Here is an 18017-nt window from a genome sequence, read left to right as displayed (position 1 = left end):
GATTAGTTTATCCTTTTGTTGGAAACTCAGAAGCTTCCCAAGGTAAAGCAAGCAATGCATACATAACAAGCAGGTGGTGATAACTGGTCAGGTGGAGGGAGCCTGTGCCCCATCCAAAGGGGCAGCGATACTCACGTCCAGTCAACTGCTGCTGAAGACTGGGACCCCAATGTTCCAGAAGCTCCTGCTTTTCCAGAGTAAGCTGGGATTCTGGATTTTTATCTGAGTTTTCCAAATTTTTGAAATGCAGAACAAGCAAACCAATCATGTGTATGGACCGGATTTCCGGACTGCTGTTTTGTGGCCTCTGCCTGGGGACCTGACTCGTCGCCCATACTTTGCTGTTTGCTGTGATTTCCCTATCCTGTAGAGATCTGGGTTTGTGACCTTGTTTGGGGGAAAGGAGAAGGAAATTAGTACATGAGATACAGAAAAAGAAATTCAAAAGTGTTAATATTTGATTTAAAAGATTCATGCTAAAATAAGTGGGGCACATCTAAATTTACATTTAAATATACATGGCATCCTAATTTAGCGACCACAAAGAATATCAGATTTCCTCAAAATAGAGTTTTCCCCAAATTAGTTATCCCTCTACCTAAATTTTGCCTAAGAATGATCTTTAAATGTATTTTAAAAACATCTAAATCTTAGATATTTTAATAATTAAAAATTTCCAGATCTAATTAAAGACTTCTAAAGAATAATACTAATATTTTATTTTCTATACATGTAGTTTGATAAGCATTTAAACTGTTTAGCCAAATTAGCATAGAACTTACACATATATTAGCAACATTTTAATAATGTTGCTCTATATTTCCTGCAAAATTATTGATGATTTTGTTATTTTTAAGTAGAAAGCTATGACTTCATTATAAAAATTTAAGTTGTCTCACTATTAAGTAAAACTAGCTTTATATGTCAACCTTTAATTAATTACTGTGGTATTGCTAAATTCAGTCACCTTCCAAAGACTCAAAATTATTGTCCCTCAGTCTGTGGAATGCACTTAAAACAGGCATTTAAAATCACTTGTGTGGGGATACACTTGAAGAAATACCACATTTGTAAACAGTGATCTTCCTATTTTTAAAAAAATGTAAATCACTTAATCCATAATGCAGACATGTTTACAAAATGAATATTGTCTGCCAGATGAATCAGTAATTTCTGTATTTTAATGCTTCTTAAGCTGCTCATTTTTAAAAATGCGAACCCCTTTGTTGGATCTTTCGAGAGTCCTAGACATGGCTGGGGAGGGCTGGTGCTCTCTGTGTCATGGAACAGTGGTTCTCAAGCCTGTCTGTACGTTAGAATCACCTAGGAGCTTTAAAGATACATATAGATCTACTTCAATAGATCTGACTTGCTTGGTTTGGTGTAGGGCTTGGGCATTGTTTTCTTTAGTTTTGAAACTCTCCCCAGGTGGCTGTAAAGTGTAGCTAGGTATAAGAACAGTCCTAGGACTTCGAGGAGAATGGCAGCCATAACTGATACAATGCACTGAGTTTCAGCCTGGGTCCACCTCACTCAAGGTCCCCAGCAGCCTACCCAGATTGTGCTACTGGGGCTGTGGCCCGTGTTCCCTTGGCCTAAGGCTGAAAGCCTCCGAGGTTAAGCTCTATACACCTAATGCAGTGGGGCAGAGGGGGTTTAATCTAGCCCCACTCGTGTGTCTGTGTGTTTTCCTTAATAATAAGTGCATTTATGGATTCATTGGGCTCTGTACTTGATGTCCAAGTTATCTTTAATTTCCCCAACAACTCTAAAAGTAGTGAAAATTATTATAAATTTACAAGGAGAAAACAAAAGAGCAGGGAGAGGGAAGAAAGTAATATGCCCAGGGTCATACAAGAAGGAAGTGTTGGGATTTAAATCCAGGTATTCTAACTGCAGAGTTCACACGCTTAAACCAAAGGGTTTAAATAAAATGCTCATGAAGTAAGGCAAGGAACAAAAATGGCCAAAGCTGCTCAGGGGCAAACACTAGGGAGTGGTGAGGACTGGGGAGCGCAAGGAGGGCAGCACCCCTCTGCTCTACCAATTGCTGCCAGGCAGCAAGTATAGTTAGCTCATCTAATGTTTTAAGAGGTACTCTAAAAAGTCTGGAATATTAATTTTTAAAATTATTTATTTATTTAAAGATTTTATTTATTTATCAGATAGAGATCCCAAGTAGGCAGAGAAGCAGGCAGAGAGAGAGGGGGAAGCAGGCTCCAGGCTGAGTAGAGAGCCCGATGCAGGGCTCAATCCCAGGACCCTGAGATCATGACCTGAGCCGAGGGCAGAGGCTTTAACCCACCCAGGCGCCCCCCAAATCTGGAATTTTTAATATGAATCTTCCTCAACTTTTAAACTAGCAAATCTCTGTTACAAATTATGCAATCTTCACTGTTCTTCGTTCTCATTAAGGGAAGCCCTGGTCAAGGACAGAGATACTGAAAAGACAATATGAGCAATGCATTAAGTTCTGTGAAAAGAAAGCATGTAGATTCTTTTGGGGAGGGACTTGGCTTTCCACAGACAGGACCTGCATTGATCTACACAAGCTCTTTGTGTTACTCTTCTGAAACTGGTATATACTGTTCTTTGTGACACTAAACTAAGCTGCAGGTACGGGAATGTCTTATTGATCTGAAGGTCATAGCAAGGATATCTCTCCAGTTTCTTTGTCATCTCTGTGGTCTGTGGTTCAGCACAGATGAGGGTATCATGATATCATAAACACAAGTGTTAAGATATAACCTGCCCCCATCAACTTAATATCCTGGTTTTGCTTAATTTTCATGTATAAATTTCTCATTTTTCTGCATGTGCATTAATGAGTCTCAGCTGGGAAGTATGATGAACATTGTCTTAGTATTTATTCATTCAACAAAGATACAGTCTGAGAAGTATTTAAGAACTTGGAAAAATAAAGTGTTTTATAATTTAAGGAACATTGCTTCAAATCTGATTTGGTCAGATATTGAGCCTTTCTAAATAATACCTAAGGTTAAGGAACATTAGTTATAAGCAACTTTTTTTTTTTTTCATTTTATTTTTTCAGTGTAACAGTATTCATTCTTTTTGCACAACACCCAGTGCTCCATGCAAAACGTGCCCTCCCCATTACCCACCACCTGTTCCCCCAACCTCCCACCCCTGACCCTTCAAAACCCTCAGGTTGCCCCAACCTCCCACCCCTGACCCTTCAAAACCCTCAGGTTGTTTTTCAGAGTACATAGTCTCTTATGGTTCGCCTCCCCTCCCCAATTTTTGAGACATAGATTTCTCCCTTAGTGTTCTAATACAGCACAATAGTTTAGAAATTCTTAAAACAGTGCAGTGTTTTGCAAAAAATGTCATTGTTAAGGGCAGTATAACCATGGGACCTGAATTATAGCACTTTGATTTAGAAACAGTCAAAAGCTTATTTTTCATAGCCTCTATAGCAACGGTTCAGATTCCATGAGTTTGAGTTATTCATCTGAACGTAATAGGAACTGTCTTCTTATTAGAGGAATCAAACTGAGTTCTTTTAGGAGATGTAGGGGGTCATAACTGGTACCTTAGAAAAACAGGGGCAATGTAATTAGATATTCTTAAGGAAAAACTTCAGATAAATACATTTCTCTAGCAAAACCTAAGGTTATGAATAAAATTGCAATGTTTATTTTAAAAAATAAGTTTTGAAGATGATGGATTGTTTATTTCAGAACTTGAACTGTTCAAAATTATCCTTGGCTTAAGTTTGTAAACAGATTTCAATATATTCTGTATTTTTTTCTTTTAATGATGAGGAAATAATTATTAAAATTTGTTCTAAATTTATAAGTATTTAGAGATAGGTGTTCTCCTGTTTAAGAATTCTGTTTCTTTTAAATACAGGTAGGTCCTGAAATTAATGCCATGCTTCAACTCGACTTTCTAACCGTACAGCACATTTTATTGGACTGTGTTCTTTTTCCAGATAGTAACATCCATTTGTAATCATATGATTGAAGATGAAATGTTCAATTTGTACATAAAATTCTAGTTTCTTTGAAAGAATACTAATGTCTAACTTTTTGAAAATTTAGAATTACTACTTCAGTTTGGTAGCTACGTATTGAGTATTTTATCTAGTAATTCTATTGGTTATCTAATTAAGAAATAAAAAATATGGGCCAAAGGATTGGAGGAAATCTTCTGGAAGGAAGTGGGCTTTGATCTAGGCCCTGGAGGATGGATTGAAACCTTCCTTCACCACTGCAATGGTGGCTGCAGTTCTTATCAATGACACTGGTGATTGAAGGGAAATGACTGGAATTAGAGTATGACTTTGAGACGAGGAATGGCTGAGCGATAATATTTAAAAAGGCAGATGAAGTTCTGTAGGAATGATTTATATAATTTTAAACTGATTATTGCTCATCTACTATCATCTGGTCCTGGGTGATTCCACTGGTTAAAGCATACATCTGGTGCAAGCCAGATCATGCTTGCTGCTTCCTCTTCTTTTTTTTTTTTTTTCTAAGGTTTTATTTATTTGACAGAGATCCCAAGCAGGCAGAGAGGCAGGCAGAGAGAGAGGGGGAAGCAGGCTCTCCCCTGAGCAGAGAGCCCGATGTGGGGCTCTAACCCAGGACCCCTGGATCAAGACCTGAACTGAAGGCAGAGGCTTTAACCCAATGAGCCACCCAGGTGCCCCTCATGCTTGCTTCTGTCCCAAGGCTGTAGACTACACTTACTATCTCAGAAACCTGCAGCATGGGTCATCAAGCAGGTGGCTATTGACAGGCAACAGGAAAAAACCTGCATTAGCCAGCCCAGGAAACTTCTCTTTTGCCTTTGACAATTATTCGACATGGCATACATACCAGAACAAAAATTCAGTAGGAGTTGCCTTAATATTGTCACTGAATGTATTATTCTAAGTTTTCTGGTAGAGAAGAGAGAAGATTCTTTCACTGATTACAGCCTTTTGATGTCGACTAATTGTTTCTCTTAAATCTTGAACGAAATATCTTCCTGTACTTGCAGAAGATAATACAGATGACTCTGAGTTATTTACATATAATCATATATTAAGCAGTTGTTGGAAAATTGGAATTCAAAAAAGAACACTGGAGAAATGAAATCGTTATACCCAATGAATTTAACATGTTTTCATTACGCATCTGTTATGCGTGAGATTCTGGGCTAGATTCTGCGAGAAAACCAGGGAAACAGATTTAATCCTGGTCTTTAAGAATTTTATCAGTAACTACCATTGCTGACTCAGTATTCAGGAGAACTGCTTCACCATGAAGTCCAGATAATGAGTATGTGATAATGACATGTGTATGGAGCTTGTGCTATGTGTCAGACCGTATAAAATCCAGGATACATTAAGAGTAAGAGCTGTGCCTGGAGAGGACACAGGGGTTAGACCCTAGAGGACAGTATATGCAAAGGAGATCTATACAATTTGAATATAATTTGATAGGTATATAATTCTATCCTAAAACTAAATTTTAAATATTTTGAGGGGAAGAATTGTTTCATCTTTTTTCTTTTCTTCCCTTCTTCCTGCTCCATAGTTTTCTCCTCTTCTTTTAGACAGTTTACTTAGTACACTCTTTATGTTGATTGCCCTCCATACATAATGATATATAATAAAGTTTTACAGATAATGGGAAGTATAAGGTTTAGAGTTATTGTAAAGCTACCGAATAGAATTACATGGCCTTTCATGCTTAGATTCCTTAAAATTAGTATAATGCATAACATTTTCTTAATAAGCCTTTTATTATGGGTTTTAATTTTTTTATTTTCACTGCTTATGTATCACAGACAGACTGTGATATAAATTGCTCACCTGAAGATGATTGAGAATTGGCACTTTAACTTATTTTTAGAGTGTCATTTGTAGTCCTAGATAAAACCACATTCTCCCCAACACTTGGTATCGTTAGTCTTTATTATTTTAGTTCCTGGTATTAGTGTATCTTATTTTCATTTTAATTTGATTGTTCCTGATAACGGATGACCCAAGCTGCTCTTTTAAGCGTTTATTAGCATTTTTGTATCTTCTTTCTGTTCAAATGTTTACCCGTTAAAAAATTGTAAAGTATTTCTTTTTTTTTATTATTGATTTAAATATTTGTATATTCAACATAAGGAAACTTTGTCATACTTATGTATTACAGATATTTTTCCCCAGTCTGTGGTTTGCCTATTAATTACCCTAATTAATGGTGTCTGGGTGCGGGCAAAACTTAGATTTAACATCATAAAAGCAACAGTTAGCTTTATGGAGAATGAATGCTTAGGATAATTATTATCTTTATTAACTCCATTGGTCATCTTCAAAGGAGATTTTATGCTGTTTTGAATTCATTAGTACATTGTTTTGGATGTCTGAAGACTGATTCAGGGTTTCAGGGTTTGGGATGTATCCTATGTCCTAAACCCTTATAAGCTCCTGTATTTCTCTCTGTAGTAGTAATACAATAATTTTGGATGAAAACAAGGTAACTCTAAGTATTTAAATTCCCCAAATGGTGACAGGCCATTTCCTATATTTTGTAGGTGAAACTAGTGGGTAGTATGCTAACCAGGCAGACTTTGGTCTGCCCCTGGCAACTGATGGAATTCGTTAGCTGAAAGTAGGTACTCAATTGTATTGTGCTCTTTAATGTGGTCTTAACTTACATGCTATAATTAGGTTAAGAGGACAGGATTTTCAGAAAATTGTCTTCTGTAGCAATATTCTGTTACAGATACAAGAGCTTACTCAAATTCTGTGCTTTTTATTCATTTCAGGAAAAAGTCCCTACAATCAAATCAAGTAGCCTTAAGTGGAAGATTTCTGTGCTCAAAGATATGAGGGAGTGCCATCCTTTTCCAAAGCAGGGCTAGGAACTTTGGAAATCATATTTAGAAACTGAACTTTATTTGGTTTCTGTTTCAGCCTCTGCATGAGGTCTCCTGACCTGACTATTTTAATTTCCCTGTGGGGGAGTGTGGGTCTCATAATCCAGTGAGCCATGGGAGAGTTGGTGCTGAGTCAAGCAGGAATTTATTCCAGGCTCCCTCATATCCTGGCTGCTTGACCTTGGAGACGTTACTTCACTTCTTTGAGACTTAGTTTCTCCATTGCTAAAATTCAGCTAAGATTATACCCAAACTTAGAGGATTATGGAAACATTAATTGAATTAATTTATATAACTGGTGAAAAAAATGGACACTTTATTTATTATATAATTAATAAATTAAATATTATTTCTCTATCTGTGGTAGAAATAGTATGTTTGAACAGTAACCTTAATTTTTCTGTAACCTTAATTTTTCAGTAACCTTTCTTTTTCTGGTCATGTGGCAATGGCTAATTATTTCATGTCCCTTTATTCATATGTGTTCTTATTAATTAATTCTTTAGTGAATAGGCATCAAAGCAGTTATGTCTGTCTTTACTTAGCCAACTGAGAATTCAGAGTTGTTTATATTTCTTGCCACTGAGAAAAGGGCAATGCCAATTTATATGAAATACTCTTATTTTAGCTTTTTTAGTTTAGTATTTGGGCAATTTTCTTGATTCAAATAATGTTTAATATTTTTCTTAAACAGTCACCATCCATATATGAAAATGTATAAAACATTTCCCATTTCTGAACAAATATTCCAGCGAGTGTGGACTTTTGACCCAGGGAGTTCATCATTCATTTCTATCACTTTGGAATGAGAAAGAACCCAGTATGGCCACATCCCATTTATTCTTCACTTAATGAAGTGATACATAAGAAAGCAATTGTTGACAGAGTTTATAAGTCGTAATTTTTGATGGCTTCCTTAGTTCAGTCTACAGAACAGAAGGGAATATTTAAATGAAAAAGAAACAGAGAACAGAAGAAATAGCCATGCATCTATTCCTTAACTGGCATTTTAAATGATTTTGAGAAATAAAAAATGGGATTACTTGGATCGGTGTTTATTAATTGAAATGGGGTGTACTTATGTGTGTGTGTGTGTGTGTGTGTGTGTGTGTGCATATGGATATGTGAAAAACATTTATATTTATGGAGGTACTAACAAAATTCATTTCACCGAATGAGAGATGCCGTAGCTTCATCACTCATCTTCCTGCTTCTGAGCTTGCATCTCATTTTTTGTTATCAGAAAGGTACCAGAGTCCATCTAAAACATAGGCCAAGCCCTGTCACTACTCAGTTGGAAACCTTCCCCATTGCACTATGAGTAAACGTCGACGTTCTCATAATGGTCAACAAGGTCCTATACTCTGCCGTCTCCTTACCTCCTTACTCTCTGCTCTCATCCTCTACCTCTTTTCCTTCTCTATAAGGTGATACTATTTTTGGCCCCTGCTTACACATGAAGAAACAGAGTCTCAGAGATTTCTTAATCTAGCTTGCATTCAGTCCATTGTTCATTTATGAAACATTGAATTTCTACTTTGTGCACAGCACTGGCCTGTTGTTCTGGGTATAAAGGCGGTTAAAATACTGTGTTTATTCCCATCAGCTTCAAGCTAGTGGGGGAGAAGGGTGCATACATTTAATACAATCAAGTAGTACATGAGGTACAATCATGAGAAAGTGCACAGGGCATTCTGGAAACCAGAAGAGCAGAACCAACCCCAACCTAGAGAATTAGAGCAAGGCTACCTACAGAAGAGGACCCTGAACCACTGTTAGGGAGGAGTAGAAGTTGACTAAATTTGGAGTGGAGGAGGGCATTCCAGGGAGAGGGCATGGTGAGGACACAGGCACAGAGTACGAAACAAGGTGATAAATGGACACTGGGAGATGGCGGGTGTTTCAGGACCATAAACTTAACACAAGGCAATAAGCGATAAACAGACCGTATCGCCTCTTCCACCCTGGGAAGCAGGGTCTGGAATGAGTTTTACTGTCTTAGGTCCAGGGAACTGGGATGAGCAAAGACACCAATTCCTGAGTATCAAGCTGATAACCCACCTCTACAGTGTGACTCGGCACTATAAAGTCACGTGCTACTTCATTTCTGAATTTTATTCCAATTCTTTATCAGCTCTAGTGTCCAAATCTAAATCCTATTGCATTTGGAAGAGGCCATGACAATAAAAATTATTCCCCGGTAGGTGCCCTTTTCCCTTCCTCCCGCCTCCTCTTCTCCCCACTCCACATCAAAGAGCATCTGTATATACGTGTAACTTTCAGACCAATGATAGCAGGACACATGCTCCCGTCTCCCTGAATAATATCATTGCTGCCTGACGTCTTCTTGCTGGGGGCACTTAGGACTTCCAGACAAACCCCCAAATATTGGGTGTAGTTCTGATTAGATTTTAGTTTACTGTTTAGTTTGTTCTTTATATTGTTTGCATTTTCAAGCTCTAAGCTCTGCAAATAATTGCCCTAAACCATGTTAGTAATGTGCACTCAGCCTAGGGACAATTTCATGTACATCCCACTAAGGCTGCTTCTTGAGGATCTAGGATGATTTAAGTGTTCTGAAACACAGAAAGTACTGGTATTAGAGGGTGTTTGCTGTTTTGGAGCAGTAAGCAAATCTCTTGCATCTTTGTGGTTATATAACAAAATTCATAAAGTTTTGAATGGACATTACCTTTTTTTGTTATTTTACATAACCAAGGTCAGAAAAAAATGCATAAATTTTTGTTGTTATAATTGCTGTTTTCGTGTAAGGGAAGTTTTCTCGTTTACCTGCATCCAACTTGCTTCATGAATATTCAGCTGTTGATGGAGCTGCAAGCTAATATCTATGGAAATGAACTCATTAATAGTATTTTCCTGGCTCCTACTTGGTTCATGAAGTATACAGACTATTTATGATATTTCCTATTTCATTTTCCTCTTGGCTTTTGAAACATAGTGGGATTATTGATAATAATTGTTATCTCAGATTTTCAGTTATTTTTTCTCATATTTCTTGAGTGCATAAGCAAAATCTTTCAGATATTTGCCTTTTTAAAGATTGTTAATGTATTTTTACAAAGCAAATTATGAATAAAAATTATAAGTGGCTTAAAGACAAAATAAAGATATTTTACATATTTATACATATATGATGCTAATCCTGCTGTTAGTGCATTGATTATCACATGTTGTATAAAAAACTGATTCTTCTTGAACCTTCAAGAAGAATTAATTAGAGATTAAATGTACTGTTATTTAGAGATTAATTTAGAGATTAATTAATCTAATTTAATTAATCTAATCTAATTAATCTAAATTAATTTAGAGATTAATTAATCAGAGATTAAATGTACTGTATTTAATGAGAATAATATCTGGCAAGTATATTTGGTGATATAAAATAGGAAAAATTAGTAGTTCTAGCTAACAGTGATATATTGGTTTTTGATGTAATAGTTGCTTCACAAATATTAATTTATTTAACCTTTGCATGAAGGTTATAAGAATAAATACCATATTATTCTCATTTTACAGATATTGGGACTGCATCAGGGAGGTAAATGTACTGGTGAGATGTCTTGTATCTAGCATTTGGTAGACCTGGGGTTTGAATCCAGGCAGACTGGCTCCAGAATTCAAACTTTAAACCGCTTCACATTCTTTTTTTTTTTTTTTAAGTTGACAAAGTCTGCAAACTGGACTGTCTGTTGTCTCAACACCTGTGCATTCCTTCCCCACTGATTGAAAGTACCACGTGCTTCATGGGGCATCTGGGGGGTCAGTTGGTTAAGCCTCAGGCTCTTGATTTCGGCTCAGGTCATGATCTTAAGGTTGTAAGACTGGGCTCCAGTGGGGCTGTGGGCCAGCATGGAGTCAACTTGAGGATTCTCTCTCTCCTCCTCCCTCTGCTCCTCTCTCCTCTCCCCTGTGCATGCTCGCAAGTGTGCTTTTTCTCTATAATGAGTAAATTAATTTAAAAAAAAAAGCACCACTGGTTTCAGATACAGAATTCCCTCCTACTCAGAGTGTTTTCTGGGCTCTTTTCTGTTCCACTGGAGTGTACTAGCCCCAAACTAACTGTTAACATTACTATACTTTAGTTCCTTTTAGAAGTAGAGTTCAAATAGAATGAAAATGGAAAGGAAACAGAACTACAGACTGATAATTGGATGGTATGTTGAATATCTAGACATGAAGAAAGGAGAGAAGGGCGTATGGTAAGTCAGAAGGTGCAAAAGGATGTTGGTAGAAAAGTCATATGTATCTTAAGGATAGGAATGAACAATTTTAGGAGTTCTGAAGAAAAGGTAAAATAGATACAGAAATTTCTAAATAACAAATTTAAATTTAAATTTAAAATTAGTTCAAGCATATATGTATCATGAAGCAAATTTAAAAAACCTTTCTTCTCTACCTTGTGGGATTTTTATAGTGAGCTAGAACAGAGTGTGAAAAAAAAAAAAAAGAGGTCTGGATACCAGGCAGAGATGAATCCTTGTGTTGGGATCCTCAAGTCATTTCTCTGGGTTGTTTTCCAGCATTAAATACTTTTCCTTCCATCGCTGCTACATTTCCTTTTCTTTTCTTTCTTTTTTTTAAAATATTTTATTTATTTGATAGATATCACAAGTAGGCAGAGAGGCAGGCAGAGAGAGAGGGAAGAAGCAGGCTCCCTGCTGAGCAGAGAGCCCAACGTGGGGCTCAATCCTAGGACCCTGAGATCATGACCTGAGCTGAAGGCAGAGGCTTTAACCTACTGAGCCACCCAGGCGCCCCAGCTACATTTCCTTTTCATGGGAACTGAATTCTCAAATAACGACTTAAACAGGAATAGTGTTCTGCACTTTAAATTTGGGAAATGACCAGTTTCCTGTGCCAGAGAAAAATTTGTGCTTGAGAATATAATCTATATAGTGTGCTTTGTACTTCCTGCTTAGCCTTTTCTTTCATTGTGCTATGTTTTTTAAGTTATCTGATATCACTGTGAATTCCTGAGCAGCACAATGTGAAGTATTATATTAGAACCACAATAGTCTCCTGGCATCTCTGACTAAATATTTGTGCAATATTAAAAATAAGTTAATTGAGCCGACATTTTATTGAGGAAACATTTTCACAAGTATGTTCGTATAAGCTTATGAATGGCCCTTGGAAATTCATTTTATCCCATATCGATCACCAACACCGGAAACATACTTTTATCTTATTAAATGGCACCCAAAATTCTGAGATATTGGAAATACCCTTTTTTGTTATTAATTCAGAATGTAATGAAAGGTTCATTATTTTCATCTGACTTTGAGCTCTTTTACAAATATTATGACTTGTAATACATAAAGGAATAGATTTTAATTTTTGTTCTATAATCTCGCCTAATGCACCACATTTGTTTAATGGTTCTCTTGGTGCTATAAAGAGTTGATAGCATTCAGAAGAGCTAAGGCAGCTCCAAGGATATTAGTCTTCTTTTCTGTACCTGACTTTTCTGTAGAACTTTTTTCAGATTGGCCTGTCATTTTACTTTATTTTAAACTATTAAATATTTTTTTAATAAAGTGACTTTTGGCAATAAATTTCTCTTGGCTTATATATTCCAAGTATCATTTGATTCATGATGATCTTGTGTTCCTTATATTGTTTTGGGTGATGTCTTTTTCCGGAATGGTCAGTGATACACCAAACTTCAGGAAAAAACCAACTAAATAAATAAGATTAAGAAGTGCCCAATGTTTATAGTCTGCTTTTTTGAAACCCCTCAGAGCTAATCCTCCTCAACACACCTATAAACACCTACCACACACCTATGCAGATACAGGATGTCTCATAGGCAGGGAATGCAGCCAAGGCTCTGAGCCTTGGTTTCCTCACACATTAAATTAGGTTAATAATAATAGTACTTTGGGATGTTTGGGTGGCTTAGTTGGCCGAGTCTCTTCAGTCATATTTTCTACACATTTCAGAAATTTAAAAACTAACAAATGCAAAGAAGGTAGAAAAAATTAATTCAAGACCAAACTGTAAGGTGTTTATAGAGACTGCAGCCCATCTATCATCCTTGAGAGGACTTAGAGCACAAAGTACTAAGAAAAGTTGAACAATGTATGTGGAGTAAGGCCACACTATGGCTTTGATTTCAGTGATGTGCTTCATGATCTTGGTATGGACAGAACTCACACAGGCTGATAAAGTAAAATGACAGGCCCATCTGAAAAAAAAATGTAAACTTTATGTTAGAATTAACATCTAATATAATTGTTAATGCTTTGGAAAAACAGACGTTAAGTCAATAGGCTCCAGTTTACTTCGTGCTTTTTCTTCAAGCTTTTTCTCTTCTCATTGGGGGAATTTTTCACTCTTAATACTTTAAGACCAAGTGCCATTTTAAAACTTAGAACTCTAGGGCTCAGTCAGGGGACCATGCGACTTGATCTCAGGATGCTGAGTTCAAGCCCCATGTTGGGTGTAGTGATTACTAAAAATAAGCAAACTTTGAAAATAAAATCAAATAGAAGTGCGGAATTGTAAGGGCCTGGTTGGCCAGAGAGCGCCATTTCCTTGTGGGCTTGGGTTGACCCTGCCCCTCCCAGAGGAACTTGCTTGCAGGCCCCGGATATGGGGGCGGGCCAGGTTGGATGGAGACATCCAATCAGTGTGGTGCACATATATTTGCTGTGGTGAATTGGGATTCAATTGGCCACCCCTATTGCTGACCCAGGGTGACTGTGCAGTTTTCCTTGTGTGTTGCATTCTCATTGGCCACCTGTGTGTAGGCCGGGCTCAAGCACCTCTATAAAGGTTAGTCTGTGAGGCGGGGGAGTAGTAATAGTCTTTGGGGTAGTAGTGGTAGTGCGCTAGTCCTCGGGAGCATGGGGTCCTTGGGACCAGCATCATCGGGAGCATTGTAATCCTCAGGAGCGGAGCGTCATGAACCTCGCCTGGGAGAGGCCTCGCCGCCTCCTTTGCTGGGGAGAGGCCTAGCTGCCTCGCTTCCCCGCCTCCCTCGCTGCCTTGCCGCCTCACCGGGGAGCGGCCTGGCCTGGCCTAGCCTTGCCTCATAAGAGGAGCAGCCTGGCCTCGGCTCGCCTAGCCTTGCCAGGTAAGGGGAGCGGCCTGGCCTCACCTCGCCTTGCCTCGCCTGGTAAGGGGAGCGGTTGGGCCTCGCCTCGCCTCGCCGCCTCGCTGGGTAAGGGGAGAGGCCTGGCCTGGCCTCGCTTCACCTCGCCTGGTAATGGGAACCGCCTCGCCCTGTAAGGGGAACCTCCGGAGTCGGTGTCCTTGTTGTGGTCGCCTCTTTGTAAGTAGGGCCCCCACTGGTTGGTTTGATTTTCGATGCTTGGTGGAAGTAAAGCTTTGCTTGACTTTCACTTTGTGTTGGTTTTTGTCCTTTGATCCCGGACCCTAACAGAATGATTACTATTAAAGAAAGCTTTATAAAAGGTAACAGGGCCTTGACAAAACCTCAAGATTATGTGCTGAAAATTTAAAGGGCTACAGAGATTTCTAAGTCACAAAAATCAGTAAAATGAATTTTATATAAATTAGATGACAATATTAGTGTTGAGAATAAAAAACAATTGCCGTTCAGTTTTGGTCTGGGGCTAACAGGGAATAGTGATGACTGCAGTGGGTGAAGGGAACTAACTTGTGGTTGCTTTTGCTCCAGGCTATTGCTACCATTCAGGAATGTGGAACCTGGGTTGATTTTTTTTTTCCCTAGCATTTGAAGAGGGACTGTAATGATTGATTTTTATGTAAATGTTTTTATTTCCTTAAAGGGTAGCAGTTGAAACAATATTTTAACCAATTGTGTTACGTTCAAAATACCTCTACTGCTTTCTATCTCCGCTTTAGACTTAACTCACTGCCTTAAGTCAATGGAAGTTAAATATCCAAGAAAGATGGCTATTATTAATCTACTTTCATGGGCTGAGCGGTGAGGATGAGATGTAGGAATTGAAATCACAAAAACACACAAGAGAAAACCAAAAACTTAACAAAATAACAAAAATTGGCAAAAAACACACTTCAGAAAAGCTTGGTATGCTTTGAAATCACTTAATAAGTATTCTGATTCTTACTCTCCTTTCCATTTTATGCATCTCCGAGATTCCATTGATCATGGTTTTGGTTTTTCCTTCATCCTCTGTCCATTTTCACTAGTGGCTCTCTAACCACCTATTAACCATCCTTGAAATCTTGTGCCTTGTATGTGGTTAGATTACTGATTACATGCTGATCCTTCATGAATTCTTGCCCCTGAGAAGTCCTGAAGAGCACAATTCTGTCATGCTGCCTTTTAACACATTGAGGTCAAACAGAAGACACTAAATAATTTTTTAATTATCCTCAAATCCTGAAGAAATTTCAGCCAAGGAAGTTTAAAAAGTATCATTGTATGGTGAAAAATGATCTTCGTCTAGATGTTGGTGATGTTAATTTTGAAATAATAGTTGTTTTGAGAAAGAATAAAACATCTTTTCGTGGGAAATTGAGTACATATTGACAGGCTCTCAACAAATAGGACGTAATAAATCCTTTTGGTTCTGAATCATGAAAAAACACCAACATTCCAAGATTTTTTCCTCTGGATATTGTCTGGATATTGACATACTGTTTGGTATCCCTGTGATCTTTTTAGGCATCTATCTGAGTAACCCAGAGTGACATGTATTTTCCTTTAATGGTTTGTAGAGAGATAGATGCCCAAGAGAGAGAGAAGCAGACTCGCCGCTGAGCATTGAGCCCGATGCGGGACTCGATCCCAGGACCCTGAGATCATGACCTGAGCCGAAGGCAGCGGCTTAACCCACTGAGCCACCCAGGCGCCCCTTGTCCCCAAATTCTGAAGGATATATTCCCAGGGAGAAACTACTGTGAACCAGGGTTTCACCTTTTACAACTAAGCTATTATTCTCAGGAGTTACTGGGTTTTAAAATTCTGGTTTCCTATAAAAAATTTAGTTCTAATCAACACCTTGTTATTTTATTAACCTAATGTTGCCTTCACAATATCTTTTTTTTTGTTTTTTTTTTCATGCAGGTATTCTTACACTGAATGAACCAGTGTGCTGCATCAAAAATTGATCAAAATGTAACAGAAGAAACAGTGAAGGTGAGAAGAGGCACAGTCTGCCCTCAACCCAAGCACACATTCCCTTTTAGTTAAAATTTCTTCTGTGGGATGTTACTCTAGGCTCTTGAGCTTCTCCTCAGTTCCACTATAAGTTCTGTGCCAGTCACTTGTGTGGACGACCCTGAGATAAAGGGAAAGAGGGTTTGGGAAAAGAAACAGAGTGATGAGGACGTAGAGGCGTAGAAGACATGGAACAATTTTTTGCTGAGGCCTTTGGGCAGTTGGAAAAGAGGAAGAAAAACAAACACATGACCAAGAACCTCAGTGTCTGTGAGCAGGGGGGAACAGAGCCCTAAGTGGGAGCATTGCCTGAGGTGGCTTAGGAAGCAAGATGTGGACAAATGTGACTTCAATCTTTGATCACCAAAGAGTAAATGATTTGGGTGGTTCCGTGGTGCAGAAAATGTCTGCATAATGTCTTCAACTCAGAAACACATGTATAAGCCTTTCCTTTTAGGCTGCAGGAAAGGAAAATAATGAAGAGTTTTGTAAAGGGGGAGGAGGTAAATGAAAATTAATTGCACTACTGTTATTATTCATTTAAGCTGCCTAAATTATTATTGATGTTTATTTTTGGTGCTGATTTGCTGTTTTATTTACAAAAAAAAAAAAATTCCCAAGGATTTTTATAGGCTCTTCTATTTTTTTATAAATTAAAAATGAACTTTTAAATTCTCTTACCATGGGAGCATTTTAGTTTGTGTGCTTTTGCTCCCGAGCAATAGACACTTATTATTCAAACAAGTTGAAGACACATCAGCTCTCATTTGGGGACTCCAGACAGAAGAGAAGGTTCAGGACTTGTGACTCAGGGAGGTCGATAAGATTGCCAGGTTCTGTCTAGCTCTTCACTTTCATCCAGGTTATCTGCTTTGCCCCAGGGCTGGCTCTTCTCATCCCTGCAAAATGACCTTGTAGCTGTCCAAGCTATCACTTCCAGACACAGAACCTTTCCAGAGGGGAAGCTGTCCATTCCAGGATACTGTTCCAGAGACCAAAGAAGCCTTTGCCCCCAAAAGCCTGCCAGCAAATCTGCCTGCACTATGTTACCTGCTGCCCATTCTCACTAATGGGTTGGGGACTGTCACGCTTGGATTTAGTTATTCAGGCTTTTCCTGAGAGCCAGGAATGGGTTCCTGGTTCCCAGAGCTGTGTAGGAGTAGAAAGGATGTCCAGACAAAATTGGTCCTCTGCCCTCTGCGTGGGTAGAAAGGATAAGCATGCCCTGAAATTTTCAGCTTGCAAAGAGAATACTATCCTCTCATGGACTTTTTTTGTTGACCTGCTTCACTATTGCACTTATTATATTTATTTGTAGATGCTGTTCTCAAATATTGAAGGTATCCTTGCTGTACCTAAGGAATTTTTAAAAGGCGTGGAAGAATGCCTGCATCCAGAACCTAACACTCAACAAGAAGTGGGAACCCGCTTTCTTCACTTTGTAAGATCAATTTCTGTTTATTTTAGAAGCTCTGCCCCATCCCCCAGATTTTAAGGTTCAGCTTTTGGCACAGTAGCGTGTGAGAACTCAGTGTAGAAGTAAAATGTGACACCGAAAGTTTGGGGTCTTTTAAGGCCAATGAAATCTTCCACTGAGAGCCAGGAAAGGGGTGAGGTCCTCACATCATCCATTTTATTCAGTGAAGAACAAACAGCCTTTTCTTTTTTCCAGCAAGTTAGTTCTTGGCATCCTCTGTAGCTTTGAATCCTAATGAATATTCAGGCTGTTCATAATGAATGGATTTTTATGTTTCCCCCAAACATAGAGCATTTCCCTTTTGAGGCAGAAAATCCTTACTCTTACAATGGCCTGATGAGCCTTTTGTGAGTCAGAATGTTGCCTTGTTCATGGGCTGGTAACAAGCCTGCAGGTGAAGGAGCCCTGTCACTCTAGGTACACAGATGCAGGAGTCTCTTGTTTTTCAAGGGTAATTTCTCAGAAGGTCTTACTGAGTGGTGCAGAAGAATAACCAGTCAGTCCTCTGTTGCTTCAAATTAC

The 18017-nt window shown here is 38.4% G+C and overlaps 1 long non-coding RNA gene across 1 annotated transcript in view; it reads left to right on the top strand.

Annotated features, from left to right (window-relative positions):
* The window catches only part of LOC123936018, a 50911-nt gene extending 33515 nt beyond the window's left edge, over positions 1 to 17396 (top strand). Inside the window, exons 2-3 of the long non-coding RNA XR_006817057.1 lie at positions 15926 to 15997; positions 17337 to 17396. This is a non-coding gene — a long non-coding RNA (uncharacterized LOC123936018). The remainder of the gene's footprint in view (positions 1 to 15925; positions 15998 to 17336) is intronic.
* Positions 17397 to 18017: the final 621 nt, after the last annotated feature.

This window comes from Meles meles, unplaced genomic scaffold, assembly GCF_922984935.1.
Source record: "Meles meles unplaced genomic scaffold, mMelMel3.1 paternal haplotype, whole genome shotgun sequence".
Taxonomy (NCBI): Eukaryota; Metazoa; Chordata; class Mammalia; order Carnivora; family Mustelidae; genus Meles; species Meles meles.
This window is presented reverse-complemented; position numbering and strand designations above follow the sequence as displayed.